General features: G+C 40.8%; 1 protein-coding gene across 10 annotated transcripts in view; it reads left to right on the top strand.

The window, feature by feature from the left end:
• MTUS2 (microtubule associated scaffold protein 2) overlaps window positions 1-14,676 on the top strand; it is a 588,485-nt gene that overhangs the window by 72,146 nt on the left and 501,663 nt on the right. For 2 of the 10 annotated variants that reach the window (XM_049101465.1, XM_035720076.2), the window contains exon 1: window positions 7,695-7,839. The exons of the other annotated variants lie outside the window; for them this stretch is intronic. The gene's annotated coding sequence lies outside the window, so the exon portion shown is untranslated. Of the gene's footprint in view, window positions 1-7,694; window positions 7,840-14,676 lie in introns of those variants that run through there. 10 annotated transcript variants of the gene reach the window in all.

The raw sequence follows: 14,676 nt of genomic DNA, 5'->3' as shown, positions 1-14,676 counted from the left end.
ACCATAAAATCTCACATTACTTGTCGACACCTGCTCAGTTTAAAGAAGTGAATTTAGTGCGAGATTACTATAAATCCTATAACTAATGTAGTTATGATGTTGCTTTAGTAAATGAGTCTGTAAGAAGATACACAGAAGCTTCCTACTGATCTGTAGCAATATGGGTATGTACTTATTTTATCTCCCAATGTCATAAGCTATAATTAAATTCTTAAATTGCTAAGGCCATTGGTGGTTTACTTAAATTTAGTATCTAGGCAGCACAGGCCTTGGAGGTGCTGGCTCCTCTGTTTCACTGCATCTCAAAATGTGTTTCCTTTGCATTTGGAAATGAAGCTACTGGCCTCCTAAGTATAGACCATGGCCTCTGTGTGTTTTCAATTATGGTGCAAGATTTGCACTTGATCCTTTGAGTAATGACTGTTGGATAAGGGTGCATGCTTTGTGGCTCTGAAAGATATTAATTGATATATGTGAGGATCAAACCTACTTTCTGGTGGCCTTTAGCATAATGGCCCAGAACACTTTCAAACATTGAGGTTGTGACTTAATAATGTATTTCCCTATGTGCCTGGTGGTGGCTAGGAAAACTCAGGTAGAATGGCCTTTTCCCCAGATCACCTCTGGAACCCATAGGGAATAAGCTTTAATTACTATTTAAAACCTACTTTTTTCTCCCTCCCCCCTACTTCCATGTTCCTCTGTTGTTAATACCAACTAGCACATTCAAATTTTAGAACTTAAATGTAGAGTTGTACGTAGTGTTAAAGGTGGGGCAGGGTCTGTGGGGGTACCATTTTACTTCTTAGAATGCATGTTTTATTGATTGCCCATAGACTTTTCCTGGACTGTTACTTCATGTGCAAGTGATATGAAATGTTGATGTTGAAAACTTGACCTGGGGGGCTCCCCTTATTTGAATACATTCTTGAAACATCATTGCTGCAAATCCAAGAGAGTGGATATTTCCTAGACAGGGTAGTATTGCCCTGTGTGTGTTAAGAGAGAGTTTTCAATCATCTTCATTGAATAATGGAGTCCATTGATGATCTAGCAGAGGTTGAAAATTGATTGGAGTGAGAACTCTCTGAAGTGAAGTAAAAGAATTTCCTTTTAGTGTTGTGCCCAGTGGGCATGGACGGTAGGGAGGTATCTAAACACCATTGGCATTGTTATGTGGTTTTTCAGGGTCAGTGCTCAAAAACCTGTGATAGGAAGGCAGTGAAGGTAGAGGTGATGAATTGATTCAGGTCAGGGAGGCAAGGGGTCAAGAAGGTGAAGGTATTTGTATTAATATCTCAAGTGATAGGTCATGAGGTGGAGGCAAAAAAATGAAGCTAGGAGGGATACGATATATTGAAAGAACACAGAGATTTGGTTACTGAAAGACCACCATTTTCAGCAGACATTTAGGCATCTTTTGCTGAAATTGTATTTCACCAATATTTGGTCTTGACATTTCTGTTGAACACATTTTGGTTAATAATATGATTTAAGGAAGAAATCTGTATTCATTGTGTTTAATTCACACCAACTCTGAAAAACATGAAAAAAGCACTTACTGTTGATGAAATGGAAGTCTCATTTCCCCCCTTTCTGCTTGTTATTATTTCCATTTCCATATTACTCCGGGCTAATGATAAAACATAAAATATACTTTATCAAGATCAGAATAAATCTAGCAAGGTTGATCCCTGAATATTTATGAAACACAGCAGTAAATGAATAAAGTAGAGCATTAATAAAATTGGTTGTTCTATCTTAAATTTTGTGAAATGGAAAAGCAAAATCCAGGACTCATGGTAAACACTCTGACATATTCATGCTAACAACTCAGTTAGTAGCACTATATTTATCAACCAAAAAAGCAAAGGTTAGAAGAAAAGGAAAATTAAAGATTTATGTATTTTATAAGAGGAAAAATAAACTTTAATATAACATGCATATTTTGGAAACGTATATTAAAAGGAAAAGAGAAACTAGTTGCCATTGGTTATACTACTCAACAATAATCACAGATTATGAGTATTCTTTTCAGATTTTGTCTTTCTGTGCATAGGCTGATGGATTAGAAATAAGGTAGATGAGAATGAGAGGCATCAAAAAAAAGACTCCAAAAGGGAAAGAGATGGAGTTGTGGATGTCATTGGCTGAGATGGGGCAGAGTGTGGGAGGGGCAGAGGAGGGGAGCTCAGTTTGGGATGATCTTCCCAGGGAAATGAGTATTATCTGTGTGTAAATCCTCACTGTGGCCCTTTTGGCCCTTTTAAGTAACCAAAAAATATGGTCCTTACTCAGGGAACTTGCTGCTAAATTAGGGGAGGTAAAGCATGTGTGAACTTAAAAAGTATATGAAGTGTGTGAGTGATACAGACCTAAGCTGTTTTAGGACTTTAGAGGAATGATTACCATGGGCAGAACAGTTTAGGAGTAGGCTAGCTTGGGTGAGGAACTGGCATTTCCCATGGCTTCGAAGTCCTCGCAGGGTTTAGCATGTTAGAAAGCCGGGAACCTAGTCCAGTGGGGCCCAAGGTACAGAAATCGGAATGTCTGGGGCAGGGAATAAGTTGTGTTGGCCAACATGAGGGTTAGAGTTGGAGGTTGGTGGGTTGAGGAAGGCTTTGGGTTCCTGCTAGGGAGTTTGGCCTTCATTTTGTAGATAATAAACCATGATTGAAGGGATTTGATTTATGTAGTTGGCCTGGTTGGATTATTGCCTTGGGAAGTTTAATCATTCTCATTATGTTTCCTAGAAGTAGGCCTCTTTGTTGTTTTCACTGTGCTTATTCTCTTAGCCTCCTCATTATCGACTATATTCTTTCTGATAAACTGGCCCCTTTTGGCCCCCTGGACACAACTGATTGCTGATTTGCCTCCAGTCTCTCTGACCACAGCTCTTTTCTCATTTACTCAGCAGATATTTATTGAGAGCCATCTGTGTGGCAGACCTCATGCCGGACATAGAGGACAAAGCTAGGTGGGTCTAATGGGGAATAGACACGAAATAAATAATTACAATACCACTGCATAATTTCAATTTTGTTAGGCCCTGTGAAGGAAAGCTACAGAGCACTGAGGAAGGGGGTTCAGTATGGGGTCCTTGAGACCTGAGCAATGTTGGGCGAAAGGAAGGGGGAAGCATTCTAGACCAAGGGTGAGTGTACGGAGGCCCTGTGATGGGAATGCTTTTCATGCTCTAGGAGAGGAAGCAAAGTCTAGTGTGACCACAGAGGTGTAAGGGAGTGTCTTCTGAGGTCTGTCCATGACCTCTTCTCTCATGCCAGACCCTCTCAGGGCTGTCATCTGGGCAGTGATTTCCACCTCTTCCTTCTCTCAAAACCTCCAGACTTCCTTACCAGGCATCTCCACTTGCATATGCTAAAGGCACAATTAACCTAGCGTGTCCTAAGCTCTGTGAAATATCTACTCACTTGGGGCTCTGCTTATCTTCATGTTTTTCTCCTTGCCCTACATACCTTTCTATCCTCTCTTTCCTATCAAAACACAGTTCATGTATTCCTCTTTGCAAAACCTTCTCTACCCATTTATCCCTACCCCTGTCTTCTGTGGCAGAACAAACGAATTCTGTGTCCTACAAAACACTGTCCATTCCTCTGTTAACACCATTGGTTTGCACTATTGACCATTGTATGCTTATGCTCTGAGTGGATTGAGTCTTTCTAGAGCTTAATTCCCTGGTTCCTTGCATATTTGGACTTATAGTTGTACTAAATGACTTTTATGAGCAAAATAAAAATAGATATTGAAACACTGATGAAAATGCTCTAAATAGGACAATAAAAGCAGAGAGAAAGGCAAGAGTCATGTCTGGTACAGAATGAAAGCATAGCCAGTGAAGAAAATCCATCTATCTGATTTCTCCTTTGGCATCTTAATCAGAGATGCTGTCAGTTGTTATTCTGGTTACACGCCCTGCATAGATCTCATGAAATCTGAAAAGCAAGAGATATTTCAAGAGAGAATTGGTCCCTTGAGATAGTACAGTCAACCTTTGGGTCTCATCCTTTACATTTAAGATTGCATTGTCAATGTCTAGGGCAAAGGGTAAGGGATAAGCCACATCATTTGAAAAGAATCATTAAAGAAAAAGAAATAAAATTGCATGCTAAATTCACCATCTCCCAAGAAAAAAAAGCAATTGATCATGAAATCTGATAACCAAGAATCTACTTGGAAGTAATTAGTGTTTACCAAGGGTGCTTTATATAATCCATTTATTTTAATTTCTTTTTGATTCTTTGTGATGATGGAGGTGACAGGTTCATTGTTCACTTGTTCTGAGCTCTTCCCAGGGATGTAGCTTCTCATATGCTCCCCATTCGGTGACAGGCTTCAGAAAAAACAAAAAGGATCTCATGGTGGTGGTGTTCCATTCAAGGGAGGAAAAGAGGCATTTAGGGCTTCACTTGACTTGCAGAGATGATTGAATTAAGACATGCATTGCCTGCCCTGGAGAACTTAGACTCATTTGCACAGTGGTGTTTTCTCCTCTGTGCTAGGTTGGGCTTGCAGGTACATGCTCATTATTTCTGACTTTCTAATTATAGCTAAGTCATCACAGATTTGGGTGAGCTGCCTAGTTATTAGATAATTATTCTCACTCTGTTGTAGGGCGTATGAAGTTGTAATGAAGCCAGAATGTGCATTGATTATGGGTGTGTCTCGTTTTCAAGGCTTCCATGTTTTTCCTCAGTTTATGTATGTATTGCAGACCTATGGTAAATACAGAGCAGTGCTTTATGCTGTGCGCTGGGATTTGTATTTCAAAAGAAAGCGTGAGGGATTATTTTTTTCTCTTGAAGAGAAGGGTAGCCATGCCTGGTGAGACATGGGAAAAACCAGTATACTTGAAAATGTTCTAATTTGTCATTCTAAGTGTTTCCATAACCGGTAGCAAAATGGATCAGTCTAAAGAATAGCAAATGGAAACTTGGCATGAACTCATTAAAGTCCTCTCCCCTTTAGAATATGTTTGTGTTCTCTGCTCTTAAGTGGAATTTGAGCATGAGAGGGCATATATATTCCATATATAGTAGCGAGGGTGGGTGAGGTTGGGGTGAGGGGATGCAGGGTGCTAGGGATGCTCCAGTGATACTTGACTAGGATCTTGGCTAAATTTTTCCATACCTGCATTCCAGTGGAGGACTTAGTAGGATGGTTTCTGTACAATGTAGCAACTTTTTACTAGACTATAAAGCATATAAGTGTCCCTGGAACAGCATCTATTTTAGCCATGAAGCTTCACTTCTAATGATATGTACTCTGTAACTACAGAATGGCCTAAATTATAGGAGTTTTTGGTGGTTATATTGCAATTCTAGAAGCTGGACAGGAAGGGACCTTATCGAAACATCTAGACTTAATGATGAGACTATATTCATGATTTTTGTTATATTTGAGAACTAACATTATTAGTTATGTTATAGTATTTTCTCTAGATTATATCCTATGCTTGGCTTAGCTTCCTCCTAAGCATAATATCAGGATTTGATGATGTTGCTCCTTGGACTCTGGAGCCAAATTGCCTGGGTTCACATTCTTGCTCCACCTCTGTCTGGTCACAGTGACCTGGAGCAAATTATTCCACCTCTCAGTTTAATAGGGTTTTTATGAAGATTCATGGGGGTGGGGGGAAGAATGTAAAGCAGTTAAAGTAGTACCATGCACACATTAAGTGCACCCAAAAGCTAGCTATTATTGTCCTACGTTTTTGTAACAACCATGAAAATATTTATTTAAAAAATCACTTTATACCAGCTATGATTAGATCGCATTCTACTAATGGGATGTGTATTTTGCTTTGAGAAGCATTGATCTTGTCATCCAGTCGCATACATTTTTTGTGCTTGCTTCTCTACCCTGGACAGAGGCCACCCGGGGATTCCACCCCATGTTAGCCTCCGTGGGGCCCCACAGCTTCCTTTCATCACTTCCAGTTTACCCTTTGACATCACAGGGGCCAACTCTAACCTCTCTTCTCTGGTATAGTCTTTTACATATTTGAAGGGAGCTGTCTCATCTCTTGGAGTCCTCTTTTTCATTCCTAAAGTGTTGGCTTCTTTCTGAAGCGGCCCTGACTTGCTCTGCCTGTCTTCTGCTATCCCTTTACCGGGGAAGAAGCTGAGGGAAAAGAGGTTTGTCCTAGGACACCTGGCACACATTTCGCTGGTACTAATTAGTGTTCGTAAATTTTGTGAGCACCTGGAGCCTGGAAGCCTCCAGTGTCTTTTCAGATGCCAGAGTTGCAGGTAAAATGTGGAAGGAGCCCATATTTCCATTCAGAGCAGGGACATGAATTTAACGAAATCTTGGAAAACTGTACCTATGGTGCCTCTGTGAAGGGAAGGGCAGATCAACTTACTTTCTTTACTGTGTACCCTTTTATCTTTCAAGTGTTACAGAGTACAGTGTGTTACCTACTAAAACACATTGCATGCACATACAAAAGAGCAGAATCATAGACTACTGGCACCAGAAGGTATCTTTAAAAAATGACATAAATGAGTTTTGTAAATGCTTACCTCCTGGCTAAGGTAACAGAGGTGATATGGGCAGCCCTTTGAAAGGAGAAAACAAATAACAAAGGCTCACCTCTGGCAGGTACCCTCCTTCCACCACTCGCATATCCCATTGATTCTCATGGATTCTTGCTTTTTCTTTAAGACTCAGTTCAGGTATTATTTGCCCCTGGAAAGCGTTCCTTAACCACTCAGCCTCTCCACTGGGCTGGGCCCAAGGTCTCCCTTCCTGTTCCCTGAGCATCTTGAAGAAGTGGTACATGATTTTCAAGGACCACGTGTTTCTGGAGGACTATGAAATCCACAGTGGAATGAACCTGGAGCTTTATTACCACTAGAGCAGAATTCCTTTCCCCTGTCCTGCCCTGCCTTGCCCTCTTCTCTCCTCTTCTCCCCTCCTGTCCTCTCCTCTCCCTTCTTCTCCACCCTCTCCCCCACACTGATATGGATGCTTGTTTTTAAAAACTCATGTTAATAAAATCTTGAAGTTGAAAAAAAATGAGTGATTCCAGACTCATGAATCACAGCCTGTCATAATCACCTCTACCCTTCAAACTCTGTAACCCTGACTCTGAGGGAAGGGCTGTCTCATTAGTATTTATATTCCCAAAATCTACCTAATACCTACAATATTCCCTCTATGATGCCTGGCATGGAGAATGCATTGGATACACATTTATGAATGTGCACGCTCTGTGAGGTAGAGTTCAGGGCTGTTGCGTGAGGTGTTGTGAAGGCTTCATGGGGGGCAGCTGGTGCGTGAGCCATACTGAAGTCTCACTGGACATTTGCCAAGCTGAGAGGGGAGGGGCAGCCCTCCAGGCAAAGGGAACAGCAAGTTCAAGGGCACAGAGGCATGGTAGATATTACCTGTTTAGAACAACCACCAACTCTAAAAATATATCTTAACCCGAACATATCTTTTAGAGCAAAACATACCTAACGTTTTACTCTGAGTTTATTCTTGAGTTCATTTATTTGAGATTATGTTTTGAATCATTTGCTATGGTTGGATGAGAAGTTCACAGGGTTGGTCATATTCTCCTTCCCGACCAACCTCTTTCCCTCCTTCTCACCTTCCTTTTTTCCTTCTCTCCTTGTTTCTGTAAGAACCTACTCTGTAAAAGACATATTCCAGACATTTGAGGGACACTCTTGAGGAGCTCATGGTCCAGAAATGAACCTGATGTGCAGGACTGCAATAGAGAGTGCTGCAAGCCACAGGAGAACACTTGCTGGGTCCTAGGAGGATTCACAGGGAGGAGAACGTCAATGCAGAGAAAGGAGAGATGGCTTCATGGTGAGGCTCACACTTATGCTGAATTTGGGTGAGTGTGTGCTTGTGCTGATGGTTGTGAAAGAGGTGGGTGCAGGTGGTGGGCATTCCCAGGAGAGAAAACAGCGTAAGCAAATGTCTCAAGGCAGGACAGCCTGGAATGTTCCAAGGAACCAAAAGCATTCCATATGGCTGGAGAGGAGAATGAATAGCAGCAAGTAACCTTGGAGGGTGAATTTGTGGGTGGTTAGGGAGGTTCCCGAATGCCAGGTGACAAGTTTGCACTCTCTTCTTCAGGCTGTGGGGGGGCCACTGCAGACATTTAGCATTCCTTTGATATATCGGAGCTGTAGTCAGAGTCACGTATCCTAACTAGACAAAAAATCCCCCCAAAAACAAAAACAGAACCTACTTTGGAAAACTGCTGAGTAAGTGAGCTGGCAAGAGGTATTTATGTAGGGAGAAAGAACAGACAGAAGCAGGAAGTTATTCCTGGCCACATGATGCTTCCAGAAGGTCTTTCAGGATTCTTTCCGAACCCAGTTTAATGTAGAGAGTGGCATAGGGCAGATAAAAGGGGGAGGACCAAAACAACAGTAAGAATGGTAATCGTTTCCCATGATCTAAAGGCAGAGCCATTGTCAACTGATCTGATCTATGGTGAAAAGAGTCTTACTGCTGCCACGTGTAGGCTGAATCATTATATACATTTCTGTTAGCTTTGGTATGCCTTAATTTTTCTGTGGTTTTGATAACAAGTAATTCTGAAGCTCTTTCTGAAATATAGGACTAGAAGTATCTCATGAAGCACAGGGCTTCCCGAGACACTGAGTCCCCTGGAGGAGCTCGGATTTCAGATGCATCAGAGAGAGACTGCATGAGTATCATGATACCCTCCAAATGGTTTTTAAAGCTATACAGCTGGCCAAATGAGAAGACAGGTTAAACAGGCTTTCCATATGAATAGAACATGATTATAATTATTTATATCCTTGAGTTGTGAGGCTTAGTTTCTGCCATGTGCAGATTTGCAAATTTTTATGACTCAAAGAAATATATCGTAGAACTAGGATTCTAGAAACACATCATTTTGCCTTTGTTAAAGACTTGAGATTTTGCATGTACAGCAACTAAGTCACACTTTATTTTTTCAGAGATGGGCAGAAGGCACATAGAGTAAGATGTTGTTGAGAACATTTAGGATTGTATCATTTCCTTTTGGGGGGCCACTCCTTACTGTTAAACTTTTGTCCTCATTATTGTCCTTACTGTGGGCTGAATTATATCTCCCAATTCATATAGCGAATCCCCAACCTCCCAGGGGATGGTGTTTGGAGATGGAGCCTTGGGGGGTAATTAGGTTTAGTTGAGGTCAGGAGGATGGGGCCCTCATGATGGTATTAGTGCCCTTATAACAAGAGGCAGCAGAGAGCTTACTCTTTTTTATGCACCACATGAGGACATAGCGAGATGGAGGTCATCTGCAAGTCAGAATGAGAGTTCTTGCCAAAAACCAGATCGTCTGGCACCTTGGGCTTGGACTTCCAGCGTCCAGAATTGTGAGAAAATATACTTTTGGTGTTTAAGCTGCCCCATCTGTGGGTGTTTTGTTATGGCAGGCTTAGCTGACTAATATGGCTACCTCAAGTAAGACTTACAAAGGTACAGGGAAGGTTAGAAATCACGTGTTTATTACATAAGAAATGCTGTACTATTTCTTTTTGAGGCTGTATTGATGCATTTTTAGCATTATGAATGTGATATAGACAGACTGAGGGTGAATACTGGGGTCTGTTTGTGTGACAAATTCTAGTAAAAGGGAGAACATACTTTGCTTTAGAATCAAAAAATAACCTTGGAACCTGGGGTACTGTATGCTTTAGGTATGGAAACTCCCAGCCATTGGGTGATTTAACTAGCTTAACTTTTACTTAACTAGTGTAGCTAGCATAATGTTTTTTTTTCTTTTTTTTTTTATTGGTGTTCAATTTACCAACATACAGAATAACCCCCAGTGCCCGTCACCAAATCACTCCCACCCTCCGCCCTCCTCCCCTTCTACCACCCCTAGTTCGTTTCCCAGAGTTAGCAGTCTTTACGTTATGTCTCCCTTTCTGATATTTCCCACACATTTCTTCTCCCTTCCCTTATATTCCCTTTCACTATTATTTATATTCCCCACATGAATGAGAACATATAATGTTTGTCCTTCTCCGACTGACTTACTTCACTCAGCGTAATACCCTCCAGTTCCATCCATGTTGAAGCAAATGGTGGGTATTTGTCATTTCTAATAGCTGAGTAATATTCCATTGTATACATAAACCACATCTTCTTTATCCACTCATCTTTCAATGGACACCGAGGCTCCTTCCACAGTTTGGCTATCGTGGCCATTGCTGCTAGAAACATCGGGGTGCAGGTGTCCCGGCGTTCCATTGCATCTGTATCTTTGGGGTAAATCCCCAACAGTGCAATTGCTGGGTCGTAGGGCAGATCTATTTTTAACTCTTTGAGGAACCTCCACACAGTTTTCCAGAGTGGCTGCACCAGTTCACATTCCCACCAACAGTGTAAGAGGGTTCCCTTTTCTCCACATCCTCTCCAACATTTGTGGTTTCCTGCCTTGTTAATTTTCCCCATTCTCACTGGTGTGAGGTGGTATCTCATTGTGGTTTTGATTTGTATTTCCCTGATGGCAAGTGATACAGAGCATTTTCTCATGTGCGTGTTGGCCATGTCTGTCTTCCTCTCTGAGATTTCTGTTCATGTCTTTTGCCCATTTCATGATTGGATTGTTTGTTTCTTTGGTGTTGAGTTTAATAAGTTCTTTATAGATCTTGGAAACTAGCCCTTTATCTGATACGTCATTTGCAAATATCTTCTCCCATTCTGTAGGTTGTCCTTGAGTTTTGTTGACTGTATCCTTTGCTGTGCAAAAGCTTCTTATCTTGATGAAGTCCCAATAGTTCATTTTTGCTTTTGTTTCTTTTGCCTTCGTGGATGTATCTTGCAAGAAGTTACTGTGGCTGAGTTCAAAAAGGGTGTTGCCTGTGTTCTTCTCTAGGAGTTTGATGGAATCTTGTCTCACATTTAGATCTTTCATCCATTTTGAGTTTATCTTTGTGTATGGTGCAAGAGAGTGGTCTAGTTTCATTCTTCTGCATGTGGATGTCCAATTTTCCCAGCACCATTTATTGAAGAGACTGTCTTTCTTCCAATGGATAGTCTTTCCTCCTTTATCGAATATTAGTTGACCATAAAGTTTAGGGTCCACTTCTGGGTTCTCTCTTCTGTTCCATTGATCTATGTGTCTGTTTTTGTGCCAGTACTACACTGTCTTGATGACCACAGCTTTGTAGTACAACCTGAAATCTGGCATTGCGATGCCCCCAGCTATGGTTTTCTTTTTTAAAATTCCCCTGGCTATTCGGGGTCTTTTCTGATTCCACACAAATCTTAAAATAATTTGTTCCAACTCTCTGAAGAAAGTCCATGGTATTTTGATAGGGATTGCATTAAACGTGTAAATTGCCCTGGGTAACATTGACATTTTCACAATATTAATTCTGCCAATCCATGAGCATGGAATAGTTTTCCATCTCTTTGTGTCTTCCTCAATTTCTTTCAGAAGTGTTCTATAGTTTTGAGGGTATAGATCCTTTACCTCTTTGGTTAGGTTTATTCCTAGGTATCTTATGCTTTTGGGTGTAATTGTAAATGGGATTGACTCCTTAATTTCTCTTTCTTCAGTCTCATTGTTAGTGTATAGAAATGCCACTGATTTGAGGGCATTGATTTTGTATCCTGCCACGCTACGGAATTGCTGTATGAGTTCTAGCAATCTTGGGGTGGAGGCTTTTGGGTTTTCTGTGTAGAGTATCATGTCATCGGCGAAGAGGGAGAGTTTGACTTCTTCTTTGCCAGTTTGAATGCCTTTAATGTCTTTTTGTTGTCTGATTGCTGAGGCTAGGACTTCCAGTACTATGTTGAATAACAGTGGTGAGAGTTGACAGCCCTGTCTTGTTCCTGATCTTAGGGGAAAGGCTCCCAGTGCTTCTCCATTGAGAATGATATTTGCTGTGGGCTTTTCGTAGATGGCTTTTAAAATGTGGAGGAATGTTCCCTCTATCCTTACACTCTGAAGAGTTTTGATCAGAAATGGATGCTGTATTTTGTTAAATGCTTTCTCTGCATCTAATGAGAGGATCATATGGTTCTTGGTTTTTCTCTTGCTTATATGACGAATCACATTGATTGTTTTACGGGTGTTGAACCAGCCTTGTGTCCCGGGGATAAATCCTACTTGGTCATGGTGAATAATTTTCTTAATTTACTGTTGGATCCTATTGGCAGTATCTTGTGGAGAATTTTTGCATCCATGTTCATCAGGGATATTGGTCTGTGATTCTCCTTTTTGGTGGGGTCTTTGTCTGGTTTTGGAATTAAGGTGATGCTGGCCTCATAGAACGAATTTGGAAGTACTCCATCTCTTTCTATCTTTCCAAACAGCTTTAGGAGAATAGGTATGGTTTCTTCTTTAAACGTTTGATAGAATTCCCCTGGGAAGCCATCTGGCCCTCGACTCTTGTGTCTTGGGAGGTTTTTGATGACTGCTTCAATTTCCTCCCTGGTTATTGACCTGTTAAGGTTTTCTATTTCTTCCTGTTCCAGTTTTGGTAGTTTGTGGCTTTCCAGGAATGCGTCCATTTCTTCTAGATTGCCTAATTTATTGGTGTATGGCTGTTCATAATATGTTTTTAAAATCGTTTGTATTTCCTTGGTATTGGTAGTGATCTCTCCTTTCTCATTCATGATTTTATTAATTTGAGTCTTCTCTCTCTTCTTTTTAATAAGGCTGGCTAATGGTTTATCTATCTTATTAATTCTTTCAAAGAACCAACTCCTGGTTCTGTTGATCTGTTCCACAGTTCTTCTGGTCTCGATTTCGTTGAGTTCTGCTCGAATCTTTATTAACTCTTTTCTTCTGCTGGGTGTAGGATCTATTTGCTGTTTTTTCTCTAGCTCCTTTATGTGTAAGGTTAGCTTTTGTATTTGAGTTCTTTCCAGTTTTTGAATGGATGCTTGTATTGCGATGTATTCCCCCCTCAGGACTGCTTTTGCTGCATCCCAAGGATTTTGAACGGTTGTATCTTCATTCTCATTAGTTTCCATGAATCTTTTTAATTCTTCCTTAATTTCCTGGTTGACCCTTTCATCTTTTAGCAGGATGGTCCTTAACCTCCACGTGTTTGAGGTCCTTCCAAACTTCTTGTTGTGATTTAGTTCTAATTTCAAGGCATTATGGTCTGAGAATATGCAGGGGACGATCCCAATCTTTTGGTATCGGTTCAGACCCGATTTGTGACTCAGTATGTGGTCTATTCTGGAGAAAGTTCCATGTGCACTTGAGAAGAATGTGTATTCAGTTGAGTTTGGATGTAAAGTTCTGTAGATATCTGTGAAATCCATCTGGTCCAGTGTATCATTTAAAGCTCTCGTTTCTTTGGAGATGTTGTGCTTAGAAGACCTATCGAGGGTAGAAAGCGCTAGATTGAAGTCACCAAGTATAAGTGTATTATTATCTAAGTATTTCTTCACTTTGGTTAATAATTGATTTATATATTTGGCAGCTCCCACATTCGGGGCATATATATTGAGGATTGTTAAGTCCTCTTGTTGGATAGATCCTTTAAGTATGATATAGTGTCCCTCTTCATCTCTCACTACAGTCTTCGGGGTAAATTTTAGTTTATCTGATATAAGGATGGCTACCCCTGCTTTCTTTTGAGGACCACTCGAATGGTAAATGGTTCTTCAACCTTTTATTTTCAGGCTGTAGGTGTCCTTCTGTCTAAAATGAGTCTCTTGTAGACAGCAAATAGATGGGTCCTGCTTTTTTATCCAGTCTGAAACCCTGCGCCTTTTGATGGGGTCATTAAGCCCGTTCACATTCAGAGTTACTATTGAGAGATATGAGTTTAGTGTCATCATGATATCTATTCAGTCCTTGTTTTTGTGGACTGTTCCACTGAACTTCTTCTTAAAGGGGAATTTTAAGAGTCCCCCTTAAAATTTCTTGCAGAGCTGGTTTGGCGGTCACATATTCTTTCAGTTGCTGCCTGTCTTGGAAGCTCTTTATCTCTCCTTCCATTTTGAATGAGAGCCTTGCTGGATAAAGTATCCTTGGTTGCATGTTCTTTTCATTTAGGACCCTGAATATATCCCTGCCAGCCCTTTCTGGCCTGCCAGGTCTCTGTGGAGAGGTCTGCTGTTACCCTAATACTCCTCCCCATAAAAGTCAGGGATTTCTTGTCTCATGCTGCTTTAAGGATCTTCTCTTTATCTTTGGAATTTGCAAGCTTCACTATTAAATGTCCAGGTGTTGAACGGTTTTTATTGATTTTACGGGGGGGATCTCTCTATTTCCTGGATCTGAATGCCTGTTTCCCTTCCCAGATTAGGAAAGTTTTCAGCTAGAATTTGTTCAAATACATATTCTGGCCCTCTGTCCCTTTCGGCGCCCTTGGGAACACCAATTAAACGTAGGTTTTTCTTCCTCAGGCTGTTGTTTATTTCCCTTAATCTATCTTCATGGTCTTTTAATTGTTTGTCTCTTTTTTCCTCAGTTTCCCTCTTTGCTATCTACTTGTCTTCTATGTCACTCACTCGTTCTTCCACCTCTTTAACCCTCGTCCTTAGGACTTCTAGTTTGGATTGGATCTCATTCAATTGATTTTTAATTTCTGCTTGATTAGCTCTAAATTCTGCAGTCATGAAGTCTCTTGAGTCCTTTATGCTTTTTTCTAGAGCCACCAGTAGCTGTATAATAGTGCTTCTGAATTGGCTTTCTGACATTGA

The sequence above is a fragment of the Canis lupus genome, chromosome 25 (assembly GCF_003254725.2).
Source record: "Canis lupus dingo isolate Sandy chromosome 25, ASM325472v2, whole genome shotgun sequence".
Taxonomy (NCBI): domain Eukaryota; kingdom Metazoa; phylum Chordata; class Mammalia; order Carnivora; family Canidae; genus Canis; species Canis lupus.
This window is presented reverse-complemented; position numbering and strand designations above follow the sequence as displayed.